Here is a 26,084-nt window from a genome sequence, read left to right as displayed (position 1 = left end):
CATCAATTTTTTTAAAAACAGATGTTAGATACCTGTATCAACCAATGTCACGGAAAAATTCTTAGTTCTCTGATCTATGTTGAATCATTGACCTGAACTTGTGAAGATTGTGTAAGTGTGTAAGTGTAAATAAATATTTTTTTATATATTTTTTGTTTTTACGGTCAATTAGAGACACTTATACCGTAAACATTTGCTTGAGGTTATCAAGACAACTTCTTCTTCTTTAAATACCGTCTCCCAATCGGAGGTTGGATATCATCATCACTATCTTTACTCTATCTAGCGCTGCTTTGAATAGTTCTGTTAAACCGCATCTACCAGTCCCTTAAATATTTTAAGACTAACACTCTGCTTCCTTATATACTCCTTCCTGTACTTGTCTTTCCTTGTATTATTAATCTTAGCTTTTCTAAATATTGTAACTTTCTTAAGAGATATGTGCCTTAATTATCATGCAGTTTGATTAGTAAAAACTACAGTAACAGTTTAGTGAGACTATTGATTGTTTATTAATTATATTGATTAATTAATTTTTATGGAGATGAGAATATTATTTTTTTATTATAATATTAAGTATGACCCAAAATATTTAGGTGAACAAATTGTGGTCTTTATCCTTTTTATTTTTCAAACTTTATGTAATAATCCATGTTTAATTGAAGAATTACCTCATTTTTTTAAATAATCGTGTGTCCGAAATTTATTTAGATAGTAGTTTATTGACGATAATATGTCCGTTTATATTTTTGATTGAGTGTTGAATAAATATATTATTTTTTAGTGTTTTTATTATTAGTAATTACTAAAGTACGCCGTATCAGCCTGACTACATAAATTCAACTTTGAAAAACCCGCGGATTTTAAAGTTACCATCGCTCCATCATCAGTTTTAAATATTAAACTGACCTAACAGGAGTACATACCTTGTAAAGTCAACAAATGTTTTAAAAGATCTATTCAAATATTTAAAAATCTTATTGTTTTAAATGAATATGAAAAGTGCAGTTGGTATTGGTTGAAATATTTATAATTCCTTTTTTTAAATCAGAGGAAATGCTGTTCAGAAATAATACTACCGACATTCTCGGAAGCCAATGGGGTTATACTTTTATTAGTGGCAACTGACACTCCCAATAATGTTTGAAACATTCTTCTTATTGGTAATAATCTCTTCAACGTAACCAGTCGCCACAGCTGCCGATTTTCGTCCTCCTTGTCGTTGGATTTGATTTATTGTCATTTCACTGTTCGCCATAATTGTAGCGTACGTACGTCGAAACGCATGTTTCGTGTATTTTTCATGATCGTCCAATTTTAAATAAGATGTAATTTGCGAGGAACATGATCCAAATGTATTAATACTAACTACTTGATTAGTCTACTTCCCTTTGTCATACCGTAAGAAAACTCAATCTGTACTTACATTTTTGGGGGCAATATTAAATACTTTTTTACCAAACGCACATAATAATTAAAAGCATAGCTATCTAACTGTAAAACGTCAAGCGTCACAGTCTTAGATGGTCGGATAGTAATAAGCAATTCGCTTGTTTCTTCAAATGGCTACCACTTTCAAAAATAAATACGTAATGTCAGGAGCATCTGTTAAAAAGATCCAAACCGTCTTCCTTGAATACATACGCCTTCTTGGCCACCCATTCTTGCTAATTGTCTTTATGAATGAATGCACTTTCACAATTGATTTTAAATGGACCCCTTTGTTTATCCTTAACATACTTTACAATTTCGAATGGATAGCCCACATAGTCGACGGCTTGTACTGTTCTCACATTTTCTGAAGGTAAGAATGTACAACTTGTTCATCTGTATATGTTACCTAATACTCTTCCATCTATTGAATGAACTTGTCGTATTTTTTTTTATAAGCGTCTTCTGATGTTTGCGGGATTAACCGAGATTGTGCTTTACTGTTTAAGTAATCAATGTTAGAACCAATTTTTAAGCAATATACAACCAGTCGTAACAATTAATCGTATGTGACAGATTGCAAATAAATTTTTGTTTTTCTCATTTCCATAACAAAGAAAGGTATACATATGTACATCACAAATTCAACCATTTTACATTGTAGCATATTTTGAAAAATCGATATATTATCTAATATCCGTAGAAAGTTTAATGAAATTCATACAAATTTCACTTAATTTTTTAAATTAATTTAAATCGTAAAATCTCTACTTATTTTAATTAAGTACCTTCAAGTTTATAAAGCAGCAGTATTAGTAAACATGATTGCTACATACGTTGTGCGGGTGCATTTGCATGAAAGTAACAAACGTTAGATAACACCGGCAATCTGCTTTACGGAAGTAACACCTACAGGAATAATTTTAGTAAATTAACTGGCTTGGCAAATGCTAATTGTGATTGTATCTAGATTTGCATGCTACAAAGGAATTATATTAAAATAATAAAAGTCTAAAATGTGTATATACACGATACAGATCCTAAATAGAGCGTGGCTGTAGAAAAGGGAAAAAGAAACCAATATTATAACTATTAGTTTGATCATTGTAAGTAGCCCTTTAATGTCAGTATCCAACTAAGCATCACTAAAAATGATCAACCTATAATAGTTACCACAAATAGGATACATAATTTTACCATTAACGGTAATCGTAATCATAGAAGAAAATATCGAAAATTCTGCTTTCAAAAAATAATCAGAATCTCTAGAGTTATTAGCAATAGGATTATTATACAAATACAGAAAAGAAAAGAATAGCAAAAAAAGGAAAGATATAGCGTGGCAAGTTAGATAGGCGGTTTAAAAAATAAAATCATAACTTGTAATATAGTTTACAGTTATATAAAAAGACAGAACTTCATTAAATTTAATACCCATTTCTCCTTTAAGGCTGTAGATATCGCCCTCGGTGTCGAATACACTGGACATGATTTACTGTGAGATACCTATGTTTGGCAACTACGACAAGTTAGTTGTGGATCTTTGGAGATTACGCAGCCCTGCCTAAGTCCGTGTGTCCAAGCCGAAGTCTGCTGAAAATTACCTGGTCTCTTCTTTGTGTTTTTTTTTGTTTTTATTTTAGGATACTTGTGGTTTAACGATTTTAAAATTAGTATTTGTTTGGTCCCAAATTTTTGCCAGCTTTTGTTTACGAAAGTTTTAAGTAAAGGTTTTGTATCTAAGCTTGGTATATCTGACGTAATGGCATCGTTATATGCGTTGTTAATCGGTTCAAAGGCTGTCTTGTAAGTTTACTAATTACGTTTTTCCTACATGAGACGGGACCTATATAAATAAGATAGTTTTCCCAAGAAATTGGAGTTGATACAACGCGTCTTTAGCTAGTGATATATTCATTTAATACAAAATGATGATAATGTCATGTGGTACGATAAACCTGATTGATGCTTTGTAAAATACTGATGTGATGCATCAAGTATTGCTTGAAGTTCTGCAGTGTAGATACAACAGCCGTTAGTAAATCTAAAGACAAAATTTCGTTTTCATATACTGTAGTAGCGGCTATTTCGTTACAACTTTTGTAGGAGTCCGTAAAGAGAAATTTGTGTAGAATTAGTAGAATCTTTAAGTACATTTGTTAAGTTGTTTTGATTAACGTAATACGATAGCCGTTTTATTCGTTCGTAAAATGGTATTACCTTGGTGGTGTAATTAAATCTGGCTAAGTTAGTTTTGGACTTTAGTATTCCACCTTTGGTTTTAGTTTATCTAGTAGTTTCTCTCGCTAAATTTTGGAAATATTTTATACGTATAGTTATTAAATTAATATTTTTTCCCAGTTTACTGACAATAATTTCCAGGTGTCGTATAGTATTGTATTAATGTTTTCAACTCTAATATGAGTAACTACAATTGGTAGATGATCGCTGCCTTATAATTATGAAACTGTGCTCCAGTAAAGAAGTGGTGATAAAGTTAAATCGCTGAGGGATACATTTATAGATGAAAACATGCCGTTGTAGCCTTCAAACGGGTAGGCATCTCTGTATTTATTAACACTAGTTTGAGGTTGTTAGTTATTTCTTATAGGGTTTTTAAATGTTTGTTAGTTATTTTAGAGCCCCAGGATGCACTATAATAATTTGTGTCATCTAGAATTAATTTAGAAAAGGAAATTTGTTTGATCACTTTTTGTAGTTCTAGTAGTATGGCTTTGTCCATATGCTGTTCATATATATTGCAAGTGTTAATTTTAAAACGATAAATTACTCAGACTGAAACAGCTTTTACATTTCTATCTTTGCTAGAAGCAAAACTTTCAACCTGAGCGAAATTGCTGAGATCCTGATGAAAACACATTTCTCTGCTTTTAGAGCCGAACTGGATGAAAGAAACAATCATACCCCACTGAATGACTGGCATCTTGCCAAAACAATGATGAGTGAGGAAAAGGTAAGATGGGCCATATCGTCATTCTCTCCTTCCAAGTCACTAGGACCTGACGGCGTATATCCAGTTTTACTACAGTCAGAACTGAATTTACTACAGCTGCACCTTGTGGGAATGTTTGGGCCCTTCTTGGTTTTGAGATATATTTTTAAGAAGTGTAGAGTAGTACGTGTGGTCCTTATACCAAACCCAGGTAGGATAAACTGCACTCTACTAAAGGCTTTTTGACCAATTAGCTTAATATCGCTTCTATTGAAAACGATAAAAAGGCTATGCGAGAGGTACATAAGGGATGGAGTTTTGGTTTATAAATTACTTTACCCAAATCAGCATCCATATGCGTTGGGAAGATCTACCGATTCTGCACTGTATCAATTAGTGAAAATAATTGAAAGATCGCTGGATAATAAAGAATTCAACCTAGGTATATTTATACAAATTGAGGGAGAGCTTAACAAAACCACATTCAGAACCGTCACTCAACAGCTCAATGTCAGGAATTTTCCCCTTTAGTGAATGAATATTGAGTGTGCTCTCTAATAGAGCAATAAGCATTAATGAAGAAGACATTTCTGTTAGCGGCATGATTACGAGTGTGTGTCCACGGGGAGGTGTGCTATCACCACCTCTCTGGAAGATAATTCTAGACACCCTGGTTGACCAACTCAGCAGCAACATGTTCTACACTATAGCTTTTGACGAATTTGCTGTCCTTCAAAGCGTTGCTGTCCTTGAAAGCGATTAAAAGTTGCTCTTCGACTAATAGAAACATGGTGCAAGGAACACTTACTATCTGTAAATCCCAAGACGACAGAGATGGTCGCCATCACGAGAAACAGAGAAATAACAGGATTAATACAACAAAGGATTCTAAACTTTAGTCCAAATTTTTCTGACGAGGTAAAATATCTTGGTATTACCCTTGACAGAAAGTTAACATGAAACTCTTACTTAGATGGTAAAGCGAAAAGAACATTTTTTGACTATTAGCAGTGTCGATGAACACTCGGACACACCTAAGATATTTTGCCCATGAGGATCGCCTGGATAATGTCTTTAGATCAATGCTGACTTACGGAGCTATTACTTGGGTATTAAAAGTGCTACAGGCAACGGTGATCAACAAACTAAACCATATTTAGTGAATGGATTGCCTAAATATAATAGGTGCCATAAAAACAACACTATTTGCTGCAATGCAGTTGCTCATTGAAATCACCTCTCTAGACATATATGTCAAAGATATGTTACTGGTGACAATGATGCGACTGCGCTTAGCAGGTGGAAACCTTGATGTAGGAATTAAATAATTAAGAACTGGTTTCTGCAGTAAGAGCTGGATGCAGTACCCATGCTACAAGCAGACTGCGACTTAATCAATTGAATCAATCACGTTTATTCTCGACAAACACTATAAAATCGAAACAAGACAGTATAGGGAGTCCATTGTAGCAAATGCCGATGGTTCCAAATTAGAAGAAAGACTCAGGATGCGGGATATACTCCAAATCACTAAACCTAAGAATTATGCATGAGGTATGTATGGGGTATGAGCAAAAATGCCAGACTCCATGATCGGCAAAATTATTATCGATTACCACAAAAAACAGATTGTATTAAAATAGGGATTAAATAGTAGGAGAATATCAATGTGGATTCAGAAAGTATAGTTGCGTCGTAAACCAAATATTTGTCTACGACCGGTCTGTGATTTGCATTAAGAAAGCTATAATTAGAGCAAGAGAGCTAAGCTACAACACTAACTACTAGAAATATCAACAACCTAGAAGAAAACTCAGATCACTACCAAAGGACAATCAATAAAAGATTTTTATGATCAAATCGCCAGCTCTTAAACAATGAAAATCATCTTTGATAATGCTATAGAAATCGGAATCCCTTAACAACAAAATGAACATTGAAAACTATCTAATAAGACAAACGACAAAAGAATAATGCTAAGACAAACAATATTATACACAGAACTGTTTAATACAATGAAGAAAAATATTAAGGAATAATGTACAATCTAAAAAAGCAAATACAATGAAGAACTGTTAAAAATGCATGCAAAAATAGGAAAAGGTAAAATAACACAAAAAAAGCAGTAATCATTCGAAATAGGTCATGGCACTAACAAATGAAAACACCAAAATTAGAGACCGAAATAAAATAATAAAACTCGTGACTATATTCTACAGCGAACTATACAACACCCTACAACACTTGAAAAGTCGACTACTAACCAAGAGGATGTTCTCGAAGTCCTTCCGGAGGAAATAGAATCGACAATAATTACAAAAACAAAAAGCGTTAAACCAGCTAGAATAGATGGCACTAACAGGAAAACTACATAAACACGCTATCAAAAACACTGCAAAATCTCAGCAGGTATATTTAGAAACTGTCTAAGTCAAGATGTATGTCAGACCATTAAAATATAGCAAATAGTTCTCATTTATAAAAAAGGTAGCAAAAAGGACATTAAAAACTAAAGTCTACTACTAATCGTATACAAAATATTCACAAGGACCATCAACAACATATTAACAAATGCATTCGATGCTGCATAGCCAAGAGAGCAAGCTGGCTTCTGTACCCTGGATCATATTTCTACGCTTCGAGAACTATGAAGAATATCTAAGTCATCTAAAATTTGCAGAAGACATCGTTCTGATCGCTAACAATCTTGCAGAACTACAAGAACTTATAAGCGAAGTAAATGAAGCTAACAATTAAGTTGGCCTAAAAGCGAAGTAAACAATATCAAAAACCATGTACAACGAACTAGTGAAAATATTTAAAAAAAAACTTTTAAAAAATACATTATTCTAGTATTCTTTTATACTTGGCTTAATTTTTATGCAATATTGTTTTTAATTTTTTCAAATGTAAAACTAATTTTAATACTAGAACGTTATTCGACACTACATAATATAAATATTACCAATTATGTTATTATTATTATATACCAAAAGTTGGAATATTATACTTAGAGATACTTATATGAAATACTAATAAATTACAAAATGTTGTTAAAACCTATTAAATGACTCTCGTATTTCTTTTTTGAAAATGTGAGTCTGTCTAATCGACAACGATGTTTTGAACCGGTAGTCTTTGCTACAAATCTCGCCTTCTTTCCAAATACTCATACTGCAGTGGTATATTATAAGTGGTTCAGTGGTGCATACATTTCTGAGCGTAGAGGTAATGAGTGGAAACGCCCAAATTCATTTGAAGTTTGAATATTCTACAAAGTTAACGTATAATGGAGAGATGTAGTCAAAGGATTATTCATCGACAAGTAAACTATTTGTCTTGAACAAACTAGTATCATATCCAAGCAGATCAGTTCCGATTATTGTGACTTTATTGTTATAAGGTAATCATCCGGAATGGAAGCTGCTGAAGAGAAATTGTAGCTAAGAGAAATTTTCATAAAACTTGAGACATTTCAGACGCTATTTTAGTTTATTTTAAAATTGTATGCTATAACTTTCTCTGTAGCAGGATAAATAATTTAAAGCATCTCAGAATTTATGAATTCTCAGGGTAATATAAGAAACACGCTGGTATTTCAAGTAAGTTGATCTAATTGAAAACGAGATTAAAACAATAATATTATATTTTTGAATAATAAAATTTACAGAGTTATGCTGCTGTGAGTGCTGTGCCACAAATATAATTTATTTGTTTATAAATTATTAAAAAAGGAACATCATGGAGATATTTATATAGCAAAATATTTTTATCAATTTAAAATTTAAGTTAAACTAAATTATTGTTAGGATAAATTAAACTCTCGGTTCGATCTATTTATACTTTTATTTATATTTTGGACGGTGCTTTATTTCAATGTATAATTAACCTTGCAAACGAACTAGGTATTCATAAATGAAACTGTCTTGTAATAACTGAGTAACAAATTTATAAATAGTTTAGGAAAATAGTTGAAGTATTCAAAAGAAAATCATTTCTGGCAATCCGGTTTGCAGTTTCACATAAGGCGATCTAAATCATTCAAATAAAGTGACTTACCGTATGAGCTGAATGTCACATCAGTTACACAAAAATTACAGGTCATTTAAAGGACCATTTTCTGTATAGATCTAGCTCATTACCCTCCTATTTATACCCCTGACCACCCGATTAAAAATTAAAGACGTTTTTCAGGATGGCTAAAGGGATAGTCAACAATCTAGTCAACTAGATTTTCCAACGAATTGTCTGTCTTTGTTAAAGATAATTTTCTTATATTGTAATGGTATAACATTTGTCTCAAAGTGGTTAACGCGCGCCATATATTCTGGTATGTTGCTTTTTAGATAAAGAAACTCGTGATCGCTAGGCTCAATTATTGATTAATAAAATTATCCTTCAAATGCAGCATTTTGCCAACTCTATGCTACTAATTTAACCCTTAACTAGTCGCTAGATGGTCAAAAAGACCGCACGTATTAAAAATTGCTAATATTTCGAAAAAAAAAAATACATTTGGCAACCACGGCCTTCAGTAGCTTACTCATTCGATACAAGGAGCCTCAGTACTAAATCAGAGTAGCGGTACGTTTGTTGATTAGGAGTTACAGCGCAAAGGTCATAATTTCCGCGCGCGGCTAGTCAGCTAAAAAGTTTTTATAAATCGTTTTATTGTGTTTCTTATCACCTTAAGGTATGTATAAACGCTAGTTTTTTTAAATAATATACTATTATACTTTTGTATTATTGTTTAGTAACCTTTTGAAAATACCTCTCTTTCTTTTACTATGTAATTAGTCATCAAATTTTAAATTATTTTGCAGCAAATTACTATTACGATATTTCATAATTTTCTTAGTTCTATTATTGAGAATCAAATATTATTTTTTTTAAATTTTAAGCTACAGCAAACTTTTATATATAACTTATTTGGCTTTATTTTTAGAATGGACTATGAGAAGGAACAAAGGAGACTTCAAGCCCTCATGGAAGAAGAACCGCTTGATATAGAATATGACGACGACGATGACGAGAATGAAGTAAATCCGGAAGTTATTGATGAGAGGTCGGAAGATTCGGAAAGCTAACAAGAACAGGATTTAGAGGAAATAGGAGAAGTTTTACTGAATAATGTACAAGAAGAAAGCGTTTTTGGGGGAAAGGATGGTACAGTGTGGAGAAAGCATCAAAGAAAAAACGAAAAGGTACGTATGAGCATGCCTAATTTAGTAAAAGAATCACCTGTGCCTAATAGATTTACGAAAAATTTGAAAGACATTTATGAAATATGGAGTTATTTCATTGATGAGGACATGATTTACATAATTGTAGAATCCACTAATAAATACATTGAAAGTATAGCAAGCAATTTCTCTACGGAGAGGGATGCAAAGCTTACAAACCCATCTGAAATTCGCGCTCTTATAGGCCTTTTATATTTGGCTGGGAGATATAAAGCCCATCACCTGAATACAGAAGATATCTGGCAAACTAATGGCGATTACAATTACAATTACAATTTATGGAAGCTGTCAAAACATGTAGAGTGTAAATGTACATTGCACTTCTGACACACACATATATATATATATATATATATATATATATATATATATATATATATATATATATATATATATATATATATATATATATATTGTTATGATATGTAAAATCAAGAAAATATTGGTTTGTTTAAAATATTTCAAAGTTCAACAAAAAATTAAAATAATTTAGGATAATATCCAACAAACATTTCGGAGAAGGAAAGTTATTAAATCCTTGAATTACCTGTACCAAACAAAATGTAAGCTTTACATCAATCATTTCTTTGTTATACTTAAGTGACCCGCATAAGTTTAAGTGAAAGACAAATTGAAACGGGTTTTTACAAATACATTAGTGCAGTAATTAAAGACAATAGAAGATATTTTAGAAAGAGGTTTTTGTTAGTTTTAAGAATTATAGAAAATAATATTTGTAAATAAGTTTTAGGAAATTTTATAATTATAGGTAAAAATTTGTTTGTTATCGAAATGAAAAAATGGGGAATTGTGACGAGTTTTGATTGGCGGAGATTGAAAAAGGTGGGATAAGGAAAGTTTAGCTAGATTGAGGAGAGAGAAAAGATAGGCAGTTGGTTTCCAAGTTTTCAAGAAAGAACAGTGTTTGTTCTCTGTCGGTTCCCGAAATGTAGCAAGCAGTAGTGTTGAATGTTAGTGAGTTTTTGTGGAGTTAGTGTATCTGACAGAAGCTGAAACAACAAAATATTGTAAGTCATATTTCTCTACTTATATTCCAAGAGTCACTGTTCAGGCCAACGAGAGATTCAGTTTATCGTAAAGAGAAGATATTCCAAGAGTCAATTTTTCACTCGGGCCAACGAGAGATTCAGTTTATCGAGAGGAGAAAGGCTATCATAATTTGAATGATTTGTGCTTTTGAAGGAGATCATTAAGGACGATATACTTGCAACAATCTGATGTAAGATTGCTGATTACATAGGGAGCGGTTGAGAGGAGATAATATAATCTACAAGGAACAAGGATTTGGACCACTCATCATCAGAGAGAGATAATTTTGTTTTCTGCAGTTTTTTTTTTCTTTTATTGATAACACAATTTTTACACGTAATTTAGAAAGGATATAAATATTTGGATTAGGAGAGTTAGAATAGTTTGGGATTTTGAGATTTCAATTAATATTGTTTGTACCATTAATTTTTGATTGTACACGTACGGAGAACAAAATTTTGAGAATCCTTATATGAGATTTGTTTATTGAAAACTTTTGAGTGTGAATTATTTCATTATTATTTATTTCAATATATAGTGTTAGATCATATGTGTTTTTTATTGTTCCGGTATTCTCTGGACCTTACCTTTCACTTGTAATAGCATAGATATAGAAGCACGAATTGAACCCTGAGATAAAAGAATTAAAAATTGTGATAGAGTCATAATCATATCATTTAAATAATATTAATTATTAAAACAAATTAATTAGCTAATTATTGCTTGGCGCACCAAGACTTTAAATATCACAATAACTGGCTTCCAAAACGTGGGGCTTGAAAATATCGCAGCTTTACATTTGAAGGAAGGGAAAGAGATCTGGAATAAGTACAGGTGATCCAAAGATAAAAACATATAACATTGAGGGAATTTGAATTTGAAAGTATTTTGACAATTTTTCCAGGGAATATAAATTTGATTTATTGATTGATCGTAGTTAGTGGATATTTACTGCTATTGAATTATTTGATTTTATTTTCTTTACCAATCGTACATTTGATATTTATTTTGAATTATTTGAATTTTACTGATTGCATATTTGATATTTGTCGTGAAAATTTAATACATTTGGGGAGAAATATTGTCGTGTTCTGAAACATATAGAGTGTTGTAAAATTTCACATTTGGCGGGGACAAAAACAGTAACGAAAAGAAACAACATGTCGACCACAAGGAGTCAAAGCAAAATGCAAGAAAGGAAGGAGGATAACAGAGAAGAGGAAACAATTGTTGAAGAAGGATCGGATAATGAAGGAAATGTTACAATAGTTGAGGAGAAAAAAGAATTATCAGGAATAGAGAAAATATTACAACTAATGCAATTACAGACACAACAAATACAAGAGAATCAAAGGGAAACAAAACAAACAATGAATGAAACATCACTAAAAATGGATAGAAATCAACAAGAAACAAAACAAACAATGAGCAATATAGAGCAGCGTTTGGAAAACTATGAACAGGAAATTAAAGGATGTGTTGAGGGGATAAAGAAAGAACTGATACAACAAATAGAAGAGATTAATGAAATTAAAAAGAAAATGGGAGAACAAGAAAAGAAAGTAGAAAATAAGATAAAGGAAATCAAGATTGGCCAGAAAAAGGAATTAGAACAGTTAGAAGAAAAATTTGAAATGGCGCTACAAGAAGACAGGAAGGAAGTAGAAAGAAGATTAAAGCAAAATGAAAAACAAATGGCAGAAATTGAACTAAGAGGGGTAGAGAGAAAAGAAGTTATCATCCATGGAACAAGCGAGGCGAAAATACAATTTGGCGGGGATATTCGGAAAACACACCCAGTACCGTTTGTCAAAAATTTGAAAACCAAATTACAACATATTAGATATTTTGACGATTGCAAAGAAACAATTAGAAGCCATTTGAAAGAAGGAGCAGCGTTATGGTATGAAAGCAAGGAAGATGAGTTTGAAAATTGGACAGATTTTGAAAATAAATTTCTCAACTATTTCTGGGGAAAAAATAAACAGAGAGAAATCAACCAAGAGCTACAGAATGGAAAATATCACGAAAAAATGGGAATATCTGAAGAAAGATATGCTTTGCAGATATATAACAATTCAAAATATCTAGAATACAAATATTCTACCGAACAGCTGGTAGAAATGATCAGCAGACATTTTGAGGAAACGTTGGAAGATCACGTGATTTTGAGAAACTATCAAGATATTGATAGTTTGTGCCAATTCCTTCAATTAAAAGAAGCGAAAAGAAAAGAAATGAGAAATAGAAGACAACATGACCAATATAATGGAGCGGAAAGAAGGTATTCATCAAATTATGACCAGAGAAACCGACATCCCAGATCAACAAACGAATATAGGCCGAGAAATTACAATAATTACAATAGACAACAAAATTACGATAACAGGAATGACACACAACAGAGAACATATGAAAATCACAACAGGAATAGAGATGCACAAAATCCTCCGAATAGGAATACTAACGAACAAAGGGACGATAGAAATAACCAGAGCTTCCAACAACAAAATAGAAGGGAGATGAATCATGTAGCAATAGGAAACGACAGACAAATTTCTAATCCTAATCTAATATTTTTAGATGCATTTATAAAACATAAAGCAATTAAAATTGTGATTGATTCTGGCTCGGAGATATCGCTAATCAATAAAAAACTAGTAAAAGAATTAAATTTGGACAGATTTGTGTATAAGATTCCTAGGGTTGATTTAGTGGGTGCAAACAATAAAAATTTGACGACAGTAAACGAAGGTTTGGGAGTACAGATAAGAGTGGGAAACAAATTCCATATTATGAAATGTGTGGTGATTGAAGATTTAAATCATGATATGATAGCGGGAATTGATGAATTGAGGAAAGAAGATATCACCATAAATTTTGCGGAAAATAAAATGGAAATCAGAGCAGAACCAGACAACACAGGAGAAGAAAAGCAAACAGATAGGAAAACAAATTCTGGAAGGATCAATGCACAGGAAAAACACAAAGAAATCGATATGACTGTAGAGAATAAACCGAAAGTACAAGAACAAGATCTAACAGAAGAGAAAAAGAGAAGGAAGAAAAAGAAGAAGAGTTCGAAAAGAAAGCAGGAAAATAAGATGGAGACCAGAGAAAAACAGGAAATAGAAGGTACAGAAGAATTGTCGGCAACCGACGATAAAACAGAATGGAAGCAGGAAGAAAAAGAAAGTATCATCAGAGAAATGAAAGGAATAGAAACATGGTGCTCGGAATACCAAAGGGAATTAGAGGATAAAAGGAAAACAGAAGAAAAAATGGCACTAATGGACGAGAATCCAGAATTGTGTGAAGAAGTATTATGGACAGTGAACACATATGAACAAAAGGAGGATGAAAGAAAAATAAATTGTGGAGAAAACATAGAGAAGATTTTAAGAAACCATGGAGATCTTGTTAATAAAGTAAACCGAGTGGCTAAAAATTATGAACTTTCTTTGAAGGGAAAATACTTGGAAAAATTTAAAACGAAAATATATCCAATCCCGTATAAAGACAGGCAATATACGGGGTATTTTAACATTCACGACATTTATCAGTATCATAAGTAGATTTTAATAACATAGTGAAATGATTTGATCCTGGAAAACTTTTGTCATTTTAAAATTTAACAAAGAGTTTTCGGCAGATCAAATGGCGGGGATTTGTTATGATATGTAAAATCAAGAAAATATTGGTTTGTTTAAAATATTTCAAAGTTCAACAAAAAATTAAAATAATTTAGGATAATATCCACCAAACATTTCGGAGAAGGAAAGTTATTAAATCCTTGAATTACCTGTACCAAACAAAATGTAAGCTTTACATCAATCATTTCTTTGTTATACTTAAGTGACCCGCATAAGTTTAAGTGAAAGACAAATTGAAACGGGTTTTTACAAATACATTAGTGCAGTAATTAAAGACAATAGAAGATATTTTAGAAAGAGGTTTTTGTTAGTTTTAAGAATTATAGAAAATAATATTTGTAAATAAGTTTTAGGAAATTTTATAATTATAGGTAAAAATTTGTTTGTTATCGAAATGAAAAAATGGGGAATTGTGACGAGTTTTGATTGGCGGAGATTGAAAAAGGTGGGATAAGGAAAGTTTAGCTAGATTGAGGAGAGAGAAAAGATAGGCAGTTGGTTTCCAAGTTTTCAAGAAAGAACAGTGTTTGTTCTCTGTCGGTTCCCGAAATGTAGCAAGCAGTAGTGTTGAATGTTAGTGAGTTTTTGTGGAGTTAGTGTATCTGACAGAAGCTGAAACAACAAAATATTGTAAGTCATATTTCTCTACTTATATTCCAAGAGTCACTGTTCAGGCCAACGAGAGATTCAGTTTATCGTAAAGAGAAGATATTCCAAGAGTCAATTTTTCACTCGGGCCAACGAGAGATTCAGTTTATCGAGAGGAGAAAGGCTATCATAATTTGAATGATTTGTGCTTTTGAAGGAGATCATTAAGGACGATATACTTGCAACAATCTGATGTAAGATTGCTTATTACATAGGGAGCGGTTGAGAGGAGATAATATAATCTACAAGGAACAAGGATTTGGACCACTCATCATCAGAGAGAGATAATTTTGTTTTCTGCAGTTTTTTTTTCTTTTATTGATAACACAATTTTTACACGTAATTTAGAAAGGATATAAATATTTGGATTAGGAGAGTTAGAATAGTTTGGGATTTTGAGATTTCAATTAATATTGTTTGTACCATTAATTTTTGATTGTACACGTACGGAGAACAAAATTTTGAGAATCCTTATATGAGATTTGTTTATTGAAAACTTTTGAGTGTGAATTATTTCATTATTATTTATTTCAATATATAGTGTTAGATCATATGTGTTTTTTATTGTTCCGGTATTCTCTGGACCTTACCTTTCACTTGTAATAGCATAGATATAGAAGCACGAATTGAACCCTGAGATAAAAGAATTAAAAATTGTGATAGAGTCATAATCATATCATTTAAATAATATTAATTATTAAAACAAATTAATTAGCTAATTATTGCTTGGCGCACCAAGACTTTAAATATCACAATAATATATATATATATATATATATATATATATATATATATATATATATATATATATATATATATATATAGTTTGGCTTTTACAGTGTCTGCATCTTTTTCTTGACTTTTCAGGGTGGCGTATTACGATGTGGTTCACTTTGTCAGTTCTCATTTCTTTCGGTATTTCTAAATTTGTTGGCCTTCCTCGTCCTTTGTATTTAGGAGCTGATGTACCCTCATAGTCGCTGGCTGATAATGAATTACTTTCTTCTGATTTTATTAGCGCCATAACAATATAAGAACGAAACTCTAATTGCGATATTGTAGAGTCATTTGCCAATTTATAAATTTTCCATGCATTAACGATTGTACTGTCTATAGTATTTATAAAAAGAGGCCACCACCATTTCTTTCCTCTTACTCTTATACGATAATTGGCTATGCCGTTATCGTGTAAATCAACTCCCCCCATATTTTTGTTGTATTCTTTTATTAGAAATGGCTGGTCTACACTTACTTCTTTTCGTTGTTTTCTATCATACCATTTTACTTGCTGAATTGAATTTATTGGTATATTATTTGACATCATAATAACGATTGAATTATCATTCCATTTAACTATACAAATTTTGGATTTTAAATCATATCTAAAATCGAAAGCACCTCTGCCCCCTTTTTTTAAATCATTTGAGCTATCTAAAGGACACTTTTGGATTCTGTTTTCCCGCACAGTTCCTGTGGCGTATATATTATTTTCAGTAAGATATTGAAATAGTTTAAAAGACGAAAAAAAAAATGTCAAAAAATATTCTGTGTTGAGAAGGAAATTCAAGAACTTTTAATAGATCTATAACAACATCTGCTCCCAGTCCCATATCACTTTTATGTTCTCGTGCTCCAGCGTATGGACTAAACTGAAACAAATATCCATCTTGAGAACAAAGACACCAAATTTTAAAACCGAAGCGAACAGGCTTCCCTTTGATGAACATTTTAGCGGAGTGTCTACCAAAATAAGGAACCATTTCCTCATCGACTGATAAATTTTGTGAAAATACACCAAACTGCAGATTTCTTTTGTTTATTTTGTCAAATAATGGGCGCAATTTAGCAAACTTATCTTGCTTGTCAAGTTGAGCATTATCACATACATGTATATATTTTTTTATATTGCGAAACTTATTTCGACTCATGCAATTTTTAATTAATGGTACTCCCTTGTCCTCATCTCTGCTCCAATACATCTCCATTTGTGGCAACGTGTGATATCCTGACAAGATCAAAATAGCAATAAATTTCTTTAAATCAGATACTGTCATTGAAAAATCATGTCGATTGTTGTCCTTGGCATATTTTAAAGTGTATTTTAAAATCATGTCTAATAATTCCTCGTCAAAAAAATTATAAAATACTTCAACTGGTGATTTACCGTAAAGCGTGTCCTTTATACGTTGTTTTTGAATGTGCTCCTGCGATTCCGGAAAATTACTGTATACGGGGTCCCTTTTGCTCCAGTTTGGATTATATTGAACAGATTTTGCCCTCTTTGAAGTAGCCTGGCTTGTAGAAGGTTCATTATAATTATCTTCAAATTTATTTGTGTTGTCCTCAGCCATCAATTCGAATGTCCCAGCATTGTCTTGAGGCTTATCATGGCCTGTAAGTAATAAAAAAATAAAAGTTACATAACAGTATCTTATATAATTATACCGTATAATACCTTCCAATAAATCGTCATTTATTTCCTCTTGATCAGTAAGCTCATCGACATCTGGTGGTATTATAACAGCATCAATTTCGGTCTCATTTTGAATTTCTTCAATAGCAGCTTCCAATTCTTGAATAGTAAGAGGTCTATTCCGATCATAATTATCTTTCCACTTATTTTTGCCAGAACTCATTATATATGTTTTATCCGCAACAATACAGAGAAACACAATTATTGCTGTATATGCTTATACTAAAACGCTCTAGACAAGACTGAACTAGTCAAATACGGTTACACTCGATTTGTCACGTAGTGTAGGCGGTATTACCTAAAGACAGCACATTCCGCCGTTGATGCGAAAACGCAACAATAAGTTTGAATCATGTAACTTTTTCTTAATAAAATTATTTAATTTCTTTGTATGGTTATTGCTAAATCTGTAGTTTATGCTTTATAAAAATCATATAAACCATTATATTATAAGCAAAGTGAAAATTCTACAAGAAGATTATATAGTCATGACGAATCATGTAAAAAACTGCTAAAGAAATTAATTTATAATAGATAAACAATTAATTATATTTGTTCTATAAAATATATTTCAATATCATCAAGCCTTTAGGAATTAAAACATATAAAGAATTTTCTAAAAACAAAATATTTAGTTGTATAAAAAAAATTCCTTTTAAAATGTTGCGTTTTCGCATCAACGGCGCTTAATGGGTTAACAACACCGCCAACGATAGAAGTTAAAAGGGCAATCAAACTGCACAAAAAACTGTAAAAACTATAGAGGAATTTCGTTGCTGTGTGTGGATATAAGATATTTACCAGTATACTTAATCATAGATTACAACCCCTCGCAAATAAAATCATCGAAGAATATCAGGCAGGATTTAGGCAGTGAAGATCAACCATTGACCAAATATTTAAGGCGCGTTTTCACGATTTAATTCATTTAGTTGACCAACAAAAGTTGAATAAAAAGTGTAGTGAAAATCTCTGTTTTTAAAAGTTGAAACTTTTTATTTGTTTAAGAAAGTTTAACACATTCAAACCTTTGTTGATCAAGTAGTAACTTTCTTATAAGTAGAACGGTGTATCATCATCAAGACACCAAATTGTTTTCAAGTTGAAACTTGTCTTGAAACATGTGAACTGGGCGGTTATCATTTGTTGACTGTGTTCAGTATATTTTGTAAAAGCTACGGGGGTGAACGAGCGTTTGTTTGGTTTTTAAAATAATTAGGTGTTCATAAAGTAGTTAAAAAGAATGAGCCTTAAGTGGCCTGAAAATATAATGATGAAATTTTTGGAGTTGTATGAGAAGAACGATTGTCTGTGGGACCAACGAACTGATAAATACAGAAATAGAGATGCATGAGAAGACACTTTGGGTTGCGTCGTCAAGGAAATGGAAATTCCTGGTATTACTATTGCTGATCTAAAAAACAAAATTAAAATAATAAAACAATGTTCAAAAAAAAACATTCATTAGTATGCAAATCGATACATAGTGGCATGGCAAGAGATGAATTGTATGTGCCAAAGTTGTTTTGGTATAAAAGAGAGAATATATTTTTACATTGTGTTACTAATACAAGGAATACCTTATTAAATTTCGTTAGTATACTTTTTATTTAAATTTTTTTATATTAACTTTTTTATTATTTATTTTTTATATCGTCGTGTATCATATTCAGTTGCCAGAGCACAGATCCATGTTCGGAAAAATATTCGACATATTCATTATGCACAGTAGATGCTAATGTTGAATAGTTACGACTTCCCAAATTAACGTACAAATTAGCTAGACCATTCGCTTCGGTACTTTGTGTTCTCTAAGAACCCAATATAATGCGCCTAATTCAGTATTAAAAGAGCCTGTTTGTGTATATTTTTTACTCGAACTCATTTTTAACCAATTATGTAATGCAAAATTGCTTTATCAATTTTGTCCACCTTATTGATTGAAACCGCTAGATGTCATTCAAATACTCTGAACTAAGAAACCAAAATTGTACTATCTAGATAAATGAGTACTTCTTCCAAAGGGTTTAAAAATATAGGGTCCTAAGGGGAAAGCTTCATTAGGTATAAATACTCCTCCTTTTGAAAAATGTAACCTATTGCTAACATCTAAGGAAGGACGCAGTAGCCAGTGATCTACGCAAAATGGGAATACAGCAATGGGAAATAGCTGCTCAGGACCGAGAACAATGGAGGGAAATAGTAAACGTGGCCAAGACTCACATAGAGCTGTAGAGCCAAATGATGATGATGATGATGATTGCTAACATCTCCTAGTGCTGTATTCAACGAATATTTTGCAAAAACAGCAGCATATTGTGCCCGTCCATTTGTACCTACGTCGAAATAGCGAAAGCAATAGTTTTCGTCAAAGCACGCAAACAAAATTACGCTATAACTGCCTTTGTAATTAAAATACTCATTTCGGATTTTCATCTAATGCGCCACAACAGTTTAAAAAATTCCATCGCAAATAATATTCTCTTTGAATTGTCTTCCATTGTGCTTCATTTTGTGGTACCTGTAAAAAAATATTATCATGTTTTGCTGCATATTTAATAAACATTGTACTAATATGAAATATTTTAATAAATTTCTGTTTTTTTTTTAGAATTCAACAGATGATGAAGCTGAAAGCGAAACCATCGAAAATACAGGAGAAACACAAACAGAAAATGTGTTTCCTGCATCTATTACTACTGGCAATGGTAATACCCAGAAAGAAGCGATTCATGTAGAAAACACAAAAGCTGCCAAATCGCCTACTACAAAGCAAATAAAGAAAACAAATATGTTTCGTGCTCCTTAAAATCGCAAAAGAAAAATATTAGAAAATGAAAATATTTCAAATAAAAGCGCAGCAATTGATAAAATTGATTAAGTAGTGCAAAAAAATTTACGAAATGTTGATGCTGAACTTGACACACTTGCCAAATATATTGCTGTCCAGTTAAGACATATGCCTGTTCACGATGCTATCATCTGCCAGAAACAAATTCAAACTATAGTACGACAAAAGCGATTGCAGCTCTTATTAGTAAGACAATACGAATATCATACAAGTCCATCATCAGTGTGTCCACCTTCTACATCTTATTACCAGACAATTTCATTACCACCGTTTTCATCTTGAGTATCATTAATCTCCATATCCAGCATTATTAAACATCATGTACCCAGAACATTTCTCGTGTTTATTTTCATATGAATAATGCAACTAACAACAATGCAAAGAAAATTCTCAGGAGTCATTTGATGTACTTACTGCAGCTCTAACAGGTGGCTTAGACTTAGAATAGGGTAAATTTTAGATTACCTACTTTTGTTAACAATTTTTTATATATATAATATAATAACGGATTTATTACGGCTGTCGCCGCTTCTCCGCCCCCAATTTCCATCTTTTTCTGTCATATGCAGTTGCCTCTTCCAAGTCTCTTGCCGCCATTGCTTCATCAATCTCGTTGCGCCAACTTCTCCGTGGTCGTCCTCTCTTTCTTCTTTCAGGAGGGATCCATTCCAGTACTCTCCTAGGCCATCTGTACTCTGGCATTCTTTTAACATGTCCGAACCAGATTAATTGTTTTCTTTCTATGTCATCATTGATATTTCTCTCCATTTTCATTTCGTTTCTTATTTGTTCGTTTCTAACTCTCTCCAGTTTCGATCTACCGCAGCTTCGTCTCAGATAATCCATTTCTGTCGTCAAAAGTTTGTTTCTATTAGCTTTGGTGACGTCCCATACTTCCGAACCGTACAGTGTAATACTTTGGACTATACTACCGTAAATGTGTTTTTTGGTTTCTCGTCGAATTGTTTTTTGCCAGAGAAGAGAGTTTAAGGCACGGGTCGCTGCTCTGCCCTTGTTTATTCTTTCCCTGATTTCATCTGCGCTATTTCCCTTCTTGTTGAAAATGACCCCCAAATATTTGCAGGATTGCACGCCTTTGATTTTGTCGTCTTCCAAGACTAGGTCACATATTTCATCTGTTCCCACTGAGAGATATTCACATTTTGTCATATTCATGTTTAGACCTGCCACCTCATATTCTTCTTGCAGTTTTCTTACCATATAGCTAAGATCGTAGCTGTCTTCGGCAATTACTACCTGGTCATCCGCAAAGAAAAGTGTATATAGCTTGTTTTCTTCCACCGTTATTCCCATGTTTCTACATTTTTTTACCCATTTCACTAAGGATCTGTCCAAATAGATTTTAAATAAGGTCGGTGACAGACAGCAGCCTTGTCTTAGTCCTTTTGTTGTTTGAAAAGGAGAGGTGATTTCTTGTCCCATTTTAATTCTTGCAAAGTTTTGTTCGTAATATTTTTGAGTGGCGTTAATAAGAATTGGGTTTATTTTCAAGTTACCCATTTCTATCCATAGTTGGGAGATCGGTACACTGTCATATGCTTTTTCCAAATCTATTAAAGCTATATGAGTTTCTCTATTTCTCTGCACTCGTTTTTCCATTGCAATTTTTAATGTGAAGATATTATCCATAGTGGAGCGTCCGGCCCTAAATCCCGCTTGTTCTTCGGGTTGTTTGTCTTTGATATCATTTTCTATCAGGTTTCGTAGTACTTTTGAGTATAGTCGGCCTATAGTAGCAATCACTGCGATCCCTCTATAGTTTTTAGGATCCATCTTTGTGCCTTTCTTGTGTATTGGAGAGATATACGATTGTCTCCATTCTTCTGGAACTTCTTCTCCGTTTAAGCATCTTTCGAATAATTTTCGGATCATCTCAAACAGTTTTGATGATCCATACCTAATCAACTCTGGATGTATTCCGCCTGGGCCTGGAGATTTTTTTAATTTCATTCCCTTAACTGCTTCATTCACTTGTTCTATTGATATTTCGATTCTTCCTTCTACTTCCACTTGTTCATTTGTCTGTTTAAACCTTTCTCTTCTCTCTGTTAATAAGTTCTCAAAATGCTCTACCCATGTGTTCTCTGGTATTCTATTTATTATGACTTGGTTTTTTGTCGTTGTTCTCATCGTTTTTATAGTTCTCCAGGCTTCAGAGCTCTTTGTCCCTCCTATATGGTTGTCTAGGTATTGGCATTTTTGTTCCCATGTACTATTTTTCTTTTTAACCACTTCTCGTTTGACTTCTTTATTCAAGTTTTTATATTGTTGTTTTGTATGTTCGTCTCCCTGTTGTAATAACTGTAGATATACTTCCTTCTTTCTTTTTATCTTTTCTTCCACTTCTTTATCCCACCAATATGGTTTATCTACTCTTCGTACCTGTGGCCCTAAGGCTTCTAGCGCTGCGTCTTTCATGCAGTTTTTTATATGTTCGTATTCATCCGTCGTTGATCTGTGTGATTCCTGTAGTTTTTGTGTTAGTCTCCAGGAGTAAAGTAACTGTGTGCTCTCGTTATCTAGATTATCTAAGGTGTACGTAGTTCTCTCTATTTTTTCTCTGTGTTCTTTGTTGATGTCTGTGTGGTTCCTGTCTACGAATGGTGTATATATTTTTCCTATTATCAGGCAGTGGTCCGAGCCGCACTCTGCTCCTCTATTCACCTTTACGTCCTGTACTCTTAACTTAGTTTGTTGTCTTGTTATGAAATAATCTATTATCGATTTTAGACCTCTTGTGTGCTGATACCAGGTGTATTTATGTATGTTCTTGTGGGCGAAAAAACCATTCAAAATCTTTAACTCATATTGTTGGCATATATTTATGAGTCTTTCTCCGTTGTTGTTAACAGTTTAATAAAATCTTGTAATAAATCGTATATTCCTGTACATAATTCTCCCAGAAAATTTAAAATGGTATTTTCAGGTACTCAGTATATGGAAGCAAGCGTTGTGAACGAATCACCCGTAGCTAAATATCTTAAAGTAATTTACAGCTTTAATCTTGGTGAGATTGCTTGTCGGATCACTGTATCTTGTTATTTTATGACACCCTGCACTTTTGTCAGCAGCTCCTCAATTTTTTCTTCAGACATTCTAAAGTAATTTTTACACCCTTCTTCATCCTCTAACGAAACTTTCAAGAAAGTTTCTGATACTAACAATCTGTTTCTTCTTAGAATCTACTGTCTTACCCAAAAACGACGTTTCTTATGACTTTTGTATATATTATTAGCAATTCTTTTTAGTTCTTCTTTTAATAAAACAGCAATACTTTGTACCCATTCACGCTCAACTTATTTGACGTCATTTTTACATTGAACCGCTGATTCAGTTGTAATTGAAATATGTGAACAAAATCTTATTCAAGTTGAATTCAACTGTTGATCAAATAAAGTTGATCAACAAAACTTGACTCGCGCCTGAAAGAACGCGCCTTTGCGGTTAAGCAGGTCTTACGCAAAGACTAGGAACATGAAATAGATGTCTATAATATTTTCGTCGACTTTAAACAGGCACATAACTTAATAAACATACTTATCCAAAATATTAAGTAAATTTAAAATACACTTAAAATTAGTAAGGCCTATTCTAATAACGATGTCGGACACAGCGGCACAGATACAGATACAAAATGAGATATCTAACCCATTTTAAATAGCACAGGGATTAAAACAGGTTGATGATCTGACACCAACATTATTTAATTTAGCACTGGAATACGTAGTAACAAAAACATCAGAAGGCAGAAACAACAACTTATCAATAAAGCACTCTAACTGGCAGTACTTATATGCAGATGATATAAAATACATATGCAAAATCAAAGCAACAGGTAAGAAACGTATAGGGAACCTAAATCACATGCCAAACAATTAGGTCTGTCTCTAAATGAAAAAAAAAAACTAAAATATTAGTACAAAGTTGATCGCAAAGAGAAACATGATCATACTTGACAATTGACAACTTAGAAAAAGTAGATAGCCTAATCTATTTAATAGTTCACATCACAAAGGACAACATTGACGATGCAGAGCTTAACAGAAGAATCATCCTAGCCAAAACAGCATCAGGCTCATTACTATAAGCCCGATATTTAAATCACATGACGTACATCAAAGAACTAAGATAAGAGTCTACGAAACCATTATTCGACCGAGAGTGAGCTATGGTTGTGAAACTTAAGTATTGACTCAATAATTTGTAAACCGCATATACATTTTTAAAAGAAAGGTACTGAGACGAATAATACTAGGCCCTATAAATGAGAACAGGTATCGAATCAAATACAATTATGAAGTATATAAAATTTATAAAAAAACCACCTTTATCTCAGTATGTCCACCTACAGCATCTTTAATGGGCAAGACATGTATTTAAAATGGAGGAAAACAGGCTTCCAACAAAACTGTTAAATACAAGAAGGTGGGGAAAAAGACCTATTGGAAGAAAAAACAATGGGAATATGATGTGAATGAGGATGCTAGAAATCTCCTTGGCAGTCTATCGTCGAGGAGAATGTCTACTGACCGCAACGAATGGAGAGGATTGATTAGGGAGGACAGGGGTCCAAATGGGCTGTAGCGCCATAGAATGAATGGATGAATTCTTCGCCTGTCAAATTTTCTTTTGAAGGTTTGCAGTCAATCTTAAAATCACGTGAAAGATGTACTTAAAACATCAAACAAATGTAGCTATTCAGCTAGTTTCGAGTTTTATTTTCTTTTAAAATTTGTTATTTAACAGTATTTTTTAAGTTTCTGCTTTTGTCACTATTTTCTTTAACTCATCTATATCTTTTGCCTTATTTTCTAGATTTTGCACCTCAATATTAACAAAATAATCTTTTACCTACCGTATTCTTCTTACCTTGAGTATTTGTCTCGACTATAACTATTGGTACCCATTTAGTTATTTCTCATAAAGGGTTTTTTCTTTCCTACTTATATGCTCATAGCATTTTATCTTTTTTTGTGATTTTATTTTTCCCACTATGCTCTCTTTCAGTTTTTTTGGTATATTTGTTTTTTGATTTATCCAAGGCTTTGCTTTAATTTTGTATCGTAAATACGGTACCAATTTTGTTAATATTATTATTCTTTAAAAAACGTCTAGTTGTTCTATTCTCTTGACAACGATGTGCTTGTCTTGGAAGCATAAAGTCATGGAGTCCTTTTGTTTATATTTATTTTTTTATTTCGACGTATATCCTTATATTATTGTGTAGCAGTTGTTAATTATAAACTATATATATATTACATTTCGCACAATTTTTATAATAATCTTTTTTGAGAACGATTTTCGGAGTGGATATCGAAAATCAAATATAAGTAAAAATGTGATATTCAATACAATAACTTGTGGTTTATTCCTATGCAAATATAGTAGGAAACTATTATACTTATGTTTGCTTGTATGTATTAAATGAGAAATTGCTCTTTTCGTTAAGAATAAGACAGAATATAAGTTTGAAATAACTTTGTTTTTGACGTTGCGATTTTTACTTCGGAAATCGTTCTCAATTATTAATATTTGTATTTTGATCCTACTTAGATAAGCAAACTACTTGATCTGTACGACAGCGATCGCTATTTTATCATAATACGTAACAAACTGATACCTATTCCACACCTAAAATAAAACCTTAATTAAAATGTAGATGTTAAGAAAAAAGTTGTTTGCGGCATCAATTATAGAAGCAGCAAAAAATACATTGGAATTTAAAGTCGAAAACAAATATTACCCACCAGTACCCTGATGG

General features: G+C 32.4%; 1 protein-coding gene and 1 pseudogene across 3 annotated transcripts in view; one reads left to right on the top strand and one right to left on the bottom strand.

Moving 5' to 3' along the window:
- Positions 1-26,084, bottom strand: part of LOC140443510 (limbic system-associated membrane protein) — a 1,158,062-nt gene that overhangs the window by 641,543 nt on the left and 490,435 nt on the right. The window lies entirely within an intron of this gene.
- On the top strand, positions 18,836-20,784 carry LOC140442695 (uncharacterized; annotated as a pseudogene).

Source organism: Diabrotica undecimpunctata, chromosome 6 (genome assembly GCF_040954645.1).
Source record: "Diabrotica undecimpunctata isolate CICGRU chromosome 6, icDiaUnde3, whole genome shotgun sequence".
In the NCBI taxonomy this organism is placed as follows: domain Eukaryota; kingdom Metazoa; phylum Arthropoda; class Insecta; order Coleoptera; family Chrysomelidae; genus Diabrotica; species Diabrotica undecimpunctata.
Note: the sequence above shows the minus strand (reverse complement) of the source record. Positions and strands in the feature narration are given on the sequence as shown.